The following is a 9,719-nucleotide window of genomic DNA, read 5'->3' on the forward strand; positions in this document are numbered from 1 at the left end:
ATAGATGCCTTTTACTGAGAGCCTACATGGTACTGCACTGTACATATATAACCTCTAGTCCTTCTAAAAATCCTGAGACATAAACACTACACATTAATAAACTTTCTTATAGAGATTCATTGATTTGTCTAAGACCATACATCTAGTGCAAAGTGGAACTAGGAATGAAATCAAATCTGTCCTCTATAAAGTCCATTCTCTTCCAGTCTATTACAATGTACACCCCCCAAGACAAATATAATCATAATATCTCTTACTATAGTACTTCCAATGTAGCATGCACTGTATTAGGTTACTTTACATAAATTATCTCCTTCACTCTTCATAATTACCCTAAATGGGGTTAGGTATTATTGACTCCATTTCACAGATGAGAAAACAGATACTTATAAATTCAATAACTTGTCCAAGGCCCCAAAATTCAAGCAAAGTTTCACCTTGCACAACCAAAAGCTCACCTTCACAACTAAATTTAAAATTCATTTTGTTTTCCACAGTATCCAGTAAAATGTTCCTATGTAATTATACATCATACTAAAGTAAAATGAATATTTTTAAGTTAAATGAATATAATGGAATATTATTTAACCTTAAAAATGAACACAATTCTGGCACATGCTACAACACAGAATATCCTTGAAGACATTAAGTGAAATAAGTCAAAAACAAAAAGACTAATACTGTTTGATTCCACTTACATGAGGTACCTAGATTAGTCAAATTCATAGAAAGCAGAATGTTGGTTTCCAGGGGCTAAGGGAGAGGAAAATAGGGAGGTGTTGTTTAATGATTATAGCATTTCAATTTTGCAAGATGAAGAGTTCTGGAGATTGGTTGCACAACAATGTGAATGTACTTAACATTACTGACCTGTACACTTAAAAATAGCTACTATGGTAAATTTTATGCTTTGCTATAATCACTTCCTTACTACAAATTTTAAACATTTTTGTTAAACATTTCATACAAAAAGGTACTATACTTGTTAACAATGGGGAAGGGGGAAGACATGAACAAGAACAAAGTCACACAACTTCTGTTTTGCCAAAAAATCTACATAAGCATGAACTGAACGCCATTTTTCAACTGAGAATTATTATAATTTTAGAAATAAGAATCTCACCAAAAAATAATGGTAAGTAGGAGAATCACTAACCAAAGAAATATAATTTCTGCCTTTAACTATTATTCAAAATTCTTTTTACATTTAAAAAAATATTTAGTCATTGATCTTTTTAAAAAATATATTTTTAAAAAAAAATAATTTTAGAGAGGAAGGAAGGAGAGAGAGAAACATCAATGAGAGAGAATCACTGATGAGCTGCCTCCCACTGGGATCAAGCCCATAACCTGGACATGTGCCCTGACAAGGAATCGATCCCTGACCTCTTGGTTCATGGGCTGACGCTGCTCAATCACTGAGACACACTGGCCAGGCCAAAGTAATTTATGTTTACAAGAGAACCTTATCATTTACCTCCTTCCAGAGATTGAATAAAGTGCCATAGACTCACACCCTATGTTTGTAATTTCTATAGGGTGTTTTTGGAGTTTTTATTGTTGTTTGTTTTAGTTTCAATCAGAAAGTAGATCTCACTCACTTAAGGAGTTTTTATCCCCTCAAACATAGGTCTTGTAGAATGGAGACAAGAAAAAGCAGTGAACAAACCGGACAAAGATGTTATCAGCAATTTATCTACTCAGATTTCTTAAAATCAAAAGTGGGCTAAAAAAAATGCTTAAAACAAAAAAGGCAAGTTAATCGCTTAAATATGTTGTATATACGTTCATATGTTTTGTTGTTAAGATACAATATTTTACACTACCTATAATCATTAATCCCAATCTATGTCTACGGGAAAACATCTCACTTTGTTTTCAAATGCAAAAAAACAAAACACAAACGAACAAAATAGCTTTCCCAATTATGATACCTTTTGAACTAAAATATATTGTTTCATAAATTCAGTCAATTCTGATTATTCACAGTTGAGAACAAGTTTCTGAGGTTACCTTTATTGTCACAATATCTGGTTCAGTCATTTCCCACTGCAAAATATCTATCTACCTGTGAGTACTGGGGAAAGATTACTGAGCCAACTCTGCTTAATTAGGCTAATATGATGTAAATCACCCAGGAAGGGGAAAGCACCTAGACAGCAAGAAACTTTTCTGAGTCTAATAGATAACAAGATGTTCCCTAGAGCTTATTTCCCAGATATAGTGAATGGACCAACACCCCCATGTAATGCTTAGAGGATCATCTAAAAATATTATCCCATGTAATAAAGAACATTATAACCTAATGAACAAAAAGTTATCCCATTACATCCAGAAATTAAGTGCCAGCTATATTCAAACCTGTCATAGGCAATTGATATCATTGGTGTGATCAATAAGACAACCAAATATTGGCACTAGTTTCTCAAATCTATTATATGTATTGGAAACCAGTTTCCCAAATAATTCTCAAAACTATTAAAACAAAACAAAACAGCCGAAACCGGTTTGGCTCAGTGGATAGAGCGTCGGCCTGCGGACTGAAAGGTCCCAGGCTCGATTCCGGTCAAGGGCATGTACCTGGGTTGTGCGCATATCCCCACTGGGAGATGTGCGGGAGGCAGCTGATCGATGTTTCTCTGTCATCAATGTTACTAACTCTCTATCTCTCCCTTCCACTCTGTAAAAAATCAATAAAATATATTTAGCAAAAAAAAGTACCCAAGTAGACTTTAAACTAAATAACTAGCTTTTTCTCAAAAAAAAAAAAAAAACAACAACCCCAACTACAAATCTTACTTTGTATCTTATTTATAAGTTCTTGTCTCTACTTCTGATAATAGCAGTATTCTTCTTGTTGATACAAAAGAAAATTCAAAATGTATTTCACTTCTCCCTGTTTTAGGCATCTTACTTTCAGTATCAGACTCTATTAGACAAGAAGAGCACACAAAATTCTTATTGGACTCCTACACCATAATTTCCAGTAAATACTCCTCTTTTTCATATACCCATGTTATTTATATTCTTTATCTTAAAAGTAATATAGCCCTGGCCAGGTGGCTCAGTTGGTTGGAGCATCAACTGTACACTAAAGGTTGTGGGTTCGATTCTTGGTCAGGGCACATACCTAAGTTTCAGGTTCAATCCCAGGTCTGGGCTCATATGGGAAGCAACTAATAGATGTTTCTCTCTTTCTCTCTCCCTCTCTCTCCCTCCCTTCCTCTCTGTCTAAAATCAATAAAAACATATCCTGGGGTGAGGATTTTTTTTAAAAAAAGTAAGCCCTCGCTAGTTTGGCTCAGTGGATAGAACATCGGCCTGCAGACTGATGGTTCTGGGTTCGATTCCAGTCAAGGGCATATGCCTGGGTTGCAGGCTCGGTGCCTAGTGGGGAGCATGCAGGAGGCAGCTGATCAATGATTCTCTGTCATGATGTTTCTATCTCTCCCTCTCCCTTCCTCTCTGAAATAAAAATATATTTTCACAAAGAAAAAGAAAAAAGAAGTTTTCTGAACAAAAACAAAAACTAATATAAACTGTGGCAGATTATATTTTCCAAAGATGGCTACAATGGCAGATTCCATCCATAGCATTTCTTATAATGTGATGTTCATACTCCTCTCTTCAAGTGGTGGGATCTATGTCTACCTTCCTCCTCTGGACCTGGGTCAACCTTTATGACTACCTCAACCCATAGAAGAGAGCAGAGAAACACTAGGTGACTTTCAAAACTAAGTCAAATATGCCATGCAAATTCGCCTTGCTCTTTTCTCTGGGAACCCAGCCACCATGCTGTGAGGAAATCAATCAGCCAAAAGGAGAGGTCATGTGTAGGTGTTCTGGCTGACAGCCCAGGCTGAGGTCCGTGCCAACAGCCAGCATTAACCACCAGACACTTGAGTGAGCAAAACTTCAAATGATTCCAGCTCCCAGCCCTTGAGCCACCCCTACCCTTCCAGCTACTCCACCTCACACCACATGTTGACAGAGACAAGCTGTCCCACCTGGTGAGCCTTGCACAAATAGCAGATACATGAGCAAAACAGATAACTGGCATGTTTTAAACCACTAAGTTGGGGTGGTTTGTTATGCAACAATAGATAACTAACATGTGCTTATGAATACACTTTGGAGAATGCATAGAGACTGTACAGTTTGGGTAATATTATATTTAAAATCCTTTTTCTTTAAATATTAATTTGTATTGTATGTAACATTATATTTGAAATCATTTTTTTAAATATTAATGTTTACTGCATGTAACTTTATTATACTTAAAATCGTTTTTCTTGAAATATTAATGTTTATTGCATGTAAAAAAAAAGAAAATGCATAAAAGAGAAAGAAAATTTTAATTACTCTAAGTTTCACCATTGCTTTTTTAAAAAAATATATTTTTATTGAGTTTATTTATTTCAGACAGGAAGGGAGAGGGAGAGAGAGAGAAGCATCAATGATGAGAGAGAATCATTGAATAGCTGCCTCCTGCACGCCCCACACTGGGGATCGAGCCCACAACCGAGGCATATGCCCTGACTGGGAATCGAACTCATGACCTCCAGGTTCATAGGTCAACACTCAACCACTGAGCCACACCGGCCGGTCAGTTTCACTACTGTTAACATTTTGACATGTATTTTACAATCAAGAAAAGGTTTTGCTCCACCCAACTAAGATTCCAACTGCTTTGTTTTTACCAAGATGAAGGGTTAAATTTTTAAAGATGGTCAAATGTTTGCATCTAACAAGAAAAAGAAAGGAAGAACATTAGCACCCATTCTACTTTTCTTACCCTTACTCTCTCTTTCACTTACTTGTCCTAAGTCAGGTGTCTGAGGATGGCTGGTCCACCAATATTCCAATCTCTGGATATGGATCAAGATCTTTGGTTGCAAGAACAGAGGCACTGGTCCTCTTCCCTAGAAGTTGATCATGCCCAAATCTGAAATTTTCAAAGAAAGAAAATGCTTAACTTAGACATCTCCTTTCAATCACTTATAATTCCATCACTACAACTAAATAGAGGCTGATAGAGTGGGATTACATGGAAGTAAGTGAATGCACAGGTTTCACTAAAAATGGAGTTGTTGATGTGGATTCAACTTCCAGCTCTACTTCTTACTAGCTATTTGAACTTTGTTAAAGCACAAATTATCTGTGCCTAAGTCTCATCATGTGATGAAGATTAAGAGGACATGATCAAAACTTTGAGCTGGAAATCAGAAGACCTAGTTCTAAACTCACTTATCATTCTGCATTGCTTGTTAAGAACTTTGATATTTCCCTGGGCTCAGAAACGTCATCTCTGAAAGAAGGTTGCATAAAATAATGGTTTCTGAAATCTAATCCTTGAATAGGTGCCAGCCATGACCAAACATGGGTGTAAAGTTACAAATGTGCTTACTATGAGATTGTCCCTCATACTCTTTTGGTGTTAAAATGAGATGATGTGACAGACAGTAGCTGTTTTTGTTTTTTGTTTTTTGTTTGTTTTAATATATTTTTACTGACTTCAAAGAGGAAGGGAGAGGGGGAGAGAGAGATGGAGAAAGAGAAAGAGAGAAACATCAATGATGACAGAGAATCATTGACCAGCTGCCTCCTGCATGCCCCCCACTGGGGATCGAGCCAGGCATGTGCCCTGGACTGGAATCAAACCTGGGACCCTTCAGTCTGCAGGCCGACACTCTATCCACCGAGCCAAACCAGCTAGGGCTGTGTGATCTTACCTTTTGGACCTTGATCTAGTAACATGGCTTTATGATTCAGGTCTGTTACCTGTCCTGATATATCTTTAATTGTCTTAATTATATCTTTTTGATATACTAAAAACTGGTTTAATTTGCATTCAGATGGTAAATTAAAACAGTTTGAACCACTTTCTAAAATCAATTGGGTCGTTTTTTTTAATGTGGAAAAGATGAAGGAAGAAAACTTAAAGGTCAATATAACTGAAAGGTCCAGATAATAAGATGGACCGGATGCCCAGCCCGGTTTGGCTCAGTGGATAGAGCATCGGCCTGCGGACTCAAGGGTCCCAGGTTCGATTCCGGTCAAGGGCATATACCTTGGTTGCGGGCATATCCTCAGTATTTGTCCATGATTACATTTCACATATTTCTTCCTCCATTACAGCACAATAAATTAAAAAATCTCCTTATCATATTGTAACTATTTTCAAGGAAACCAGTATTTCAATGATACTAAAACATGGAGCCATAATAAATTATGCAGGATGTATTTTCATTGTTCGTGACCCACAGGTTGAGAATCGCTGCACTAGAGCAACAAATCAAAGACAACTTACAAACAACATTTAAGACTTATGCAAACCTAAAAACAAAGAAATCTGACACACTTTCCACAGAAAATATGCCTATGGAAAATATTATACTATTTATTTTTAAAAAACAGCATTCACTTCAACTTTTTAAAACTAGAATTGCTATGTTAGAGTAAGTACAAAGAGAGGAGGAAATCTTCTCAATTACAAATTAGTCTTCCTAGTCAACATTTAACTTTTAAGTTTTATCTGAGTATTTACTTTCATTGTATCTGATGATTCTTGTCTCCTTCACCTCCTACCAACTTTTCAAAGACTTCAGACCCATCTACCAGCCAAGTTCAATTCTGGATGCCATTCAAAAAATAGGTTTTTATACCCTACCCTCTCTTAGTATATAAATGAACATTAACAGCTCTTATAATTCCATTTCACCAAGGCCAAGTGTGATGTACTGCTTCACAACTCCAAACCTGGATGCATGACTCCAAATTACTCTTCTCAAAATGGGAGCACTCATTCCTTGTTACTCATAAAGTGTGGTTCACAAACTGGTAGCATAGGTATCATCTGGGAGCTTGTAAGAAATACAAAATTTCAGGCCTTATCTTAGACCTACTGAATAAGAATTTGAATTTTAATAAGCTCCTCAGGTGATTCACACACAACAAAAATTTTGAGAAGCACTGTCCTATCTAGTTCACTCATTCAGGCTCCCCTCCTCCTACTTTACAGTTCCTCCTTACCAATTTGGCATTTAAGAAATAAGAACCTTTTTCTTTTAGACATATTAATAACTACCAAAATGTAATGAGGGTTCTTTTCTTTTTTTTGAAGTCCACTTTATGTACAAAAACTATGAGTAGAAACAAAAGCAAATTAAACATTATCACATATGTTTACACCACTATCTAGGTTCTTCATATCAACGTTACTATTCAAACAATAGAAAGCAGGTGGCAATTTAGGGATCAGGGCTAAACCGGCAGTCGGACATCCCCTAAGAGGTCCCAGATTGGAGAGGGTGCAGGACAGGCTGAGGGACAGCCCCCTAACCCCCGCACGAATTTCATGCACCAGGCCTCTAGACCTTTAAATAAGATTACACAGTTTCTTGGAAGTATGCCCTCACCTTTCCCATACCTCTCTTCTTTTCCCCAGAAGCATTACCTGTGCCTTTCTCCTAAACTCTAAGGAGTTTGCTCCTTCTTTTGCTTCTGCAACTTGTTTCCTGAGCCTACACAGCTCATCTGGCTCACTTCTACTACCTCTGTAATGTTCTAAATAAACTTTCTCTTATAATTGAAAAGAAAAAGGGTACACAGTTTCTTCACAACCTTCTTTTCATAAAAGACTATAAGCTCCATGAAGCCAGGCACCTCATTGTATCTTTAAGACCAAATCAGTGCCAGGCAAATATTTGTAGAGGGAACAAAATAGATACCAGATGATCCCTAAACTCCTCCAACTCTTCACAAGGCAGATTCACTATTGAGATCATAAGACTCAATACTTTTTTTATCTTATCATTATATCATTATTAATATTATATTTTAGGTGAAATGACAATGACACTTCCTCTACAAATACATTATCATTCAAGTAGTTAATAAACTCAACTATCCAGAAGAGCTATGCACTCAGAGCTTAAGGTAGCCTAAAATATACACAGAGCTGGAAAGAATCCTATATAATAAAGATGGTTAGTATGCAAATTAACCATCGCTCTAACACACAAGATGGCCGCCCCTATGTGGACACAAGATGGCCAGCAGGGGAGGGCAGTTGTGGGTGACCAGGCTGGCAGGGGAGGGCAGTTAGGGGTGAATAGGCCAGCAGGGGAGGGCAGTTAGGGGCAACCAGGCTGGCAGGCAGAAGCAGTTAGGAGCAATCAGGCAGGCAGGCAGGCGAGCGGTTGGGAGCCAGCAGTCCTAGATTGTGTGAAGGATCCCAGATTGGAGGGGGTGCAGGCGGGCTGAGGGACACACCCCACTCCCCCATGCACAAATTTCATGCACTGGGACTCTAATCTGTACATAAAAAATTACAGATTATATGCTATGTTTAATTTCTTCAAAACCAGAAGAAATAAGTGCTTTTAATCCTTAGCTCAAGTTGAAATAGAGGAAAGAAACAAGAAGTAAAGTACAGAAAAGACAAAAAAATTAGAGACACATAGCAGCAGAACAGAGTATTAAAAGCCATCAAAGGTTTTAAAGAATGTGATTTTGGGACTAACAAAAGCAAAAGCGGCTACAAAGGCAAAGAGCAGAATACAAATGGAAGCAGCATCCACTTCAATAACCTCTAGTGATGACAGATAATGCAAGGAATTTTTAGAGCAAGTAAATCCCAGAATATCTCATGAGGTTATTATATCATTTCTCTCATCTACCATATTCTACATATCTAAATTAACAAGAAACAAGGAAATACATTCCTAACCCTTAGAGATCAATAAAAAGCAAATTAGGCTCAATATGTGCTTTGTTTTCTGTGACAAGTATTGGTTTAACAAAAGTTTTAATTGATCTCTATGAGATTTTCATTTTTTTAAAAGGTTAAAATACAATTCTGATTCCTCACCTACCTTCTACACCTAATTTTCCTAACTACTTAGAATAATAAATTTAATCAGAAACACAGACAATAGTGTGGGGAAGACCTGGGGTAGGGTGGGGTGTAGGTGGAGGGGGGTGGAGAAAATACAAAAAAAAATTAGTCAAAAATATAGATGTAATCAGGTCATACAGAGATTTCCATTTCTAAAAAACATTTTCTAGAAATCTCTCAATATGCACAAAAAATATTAAAGTTAAATCAGGATGGGGCAAGGCTGCCATCAATAGACCAAAATAGAAATTGTAAAGGACTACTAAAACTGGATATAAAATGTAAAACATCTACACTGCAAAAGACATTATGAAGAAAAGTTAAGAGACAAATGATAAGTTGGAAAAAATATCTACAATATAAAACAAAGATTTAATATCCTTAGTACATAAGGAACTTTACAAATTAATAATACATAAGTAGACAATTGACAAGAGAAGAAATAAAATCATAAGCACAAGTTGTTCCACTTCACTAGTAGTAACCAAAGAGATACAAATTAATATCATTTCAGATTGACAAATACTAAAAAGATCAATAAATCCAGTGTTTTATAAGGTATAGGGAATCTAGCACTCTGATTTACTATTTTTTAAAGTATTTTTTTATTGATTTCAGAGAGGAAGGGAGAGGGAGAGAGAGACAGAAACATCAACGATAAAGAGAATCATTGATCTGCTGCCTCCTGCACTCCCCTGACTAGGGATAGAGCTCTGAAACCCAGACATATGCCCTAGCCAGAATCGAATTGTGACCTCCTGGTTTGTAGGTCAATGCTCAACCACAGAGCAACATTGGCTGGGCAAGGGGAGGCAAACTT

General features: G+C 36.8%; 1 long non-coding RNA gene across 2 annotated transcripts in view; it reads right to left on the reverse strand.

The window, feature by feature from the left end:
• Nucleotides 1-699: 699 nt before the first annotated feature.
• Nucleotides 700-9,719, reverse strand: part of LOC107181656 — a 46,684-nt gene continuing 37,664 nt past the window's right edge. Inside the window, exons 2-3 of one of the 2 annotated variants that reach the window (XR_001512338.1) lie at nucleotides 4,818-4,945; nucleotides 700-753 (exon numbers count right to left, since the gene is read on the reverse strand). This is a non-coding gene — a long non-coding RNA (uncharacterized LOC107181656). Of the gene's footprint in view, nucleotides 754-1,380; nucleotides 1,739-4,817; nucleotides 4,946-9,719 lie in introns of those variants that run through there. The other variant, XR_001512339.1, reaches the window with a different exon arrangement.

This window comes from Myotis davidii, unplaced genomic scaffold, assembly GCF_000327345.1.
Source record: "Myotis davidii unplaced genomic scaffold, ASM32734v1 scaffold309, whole genome shotgun sequence".
In the NCBI taxonomy this organism is placed as follows: Eukaryota; Metazoa; Chordata; class Mammalia; order Chiroptera; family Vespertilionidae; genus Myotis; species Myotis davidii.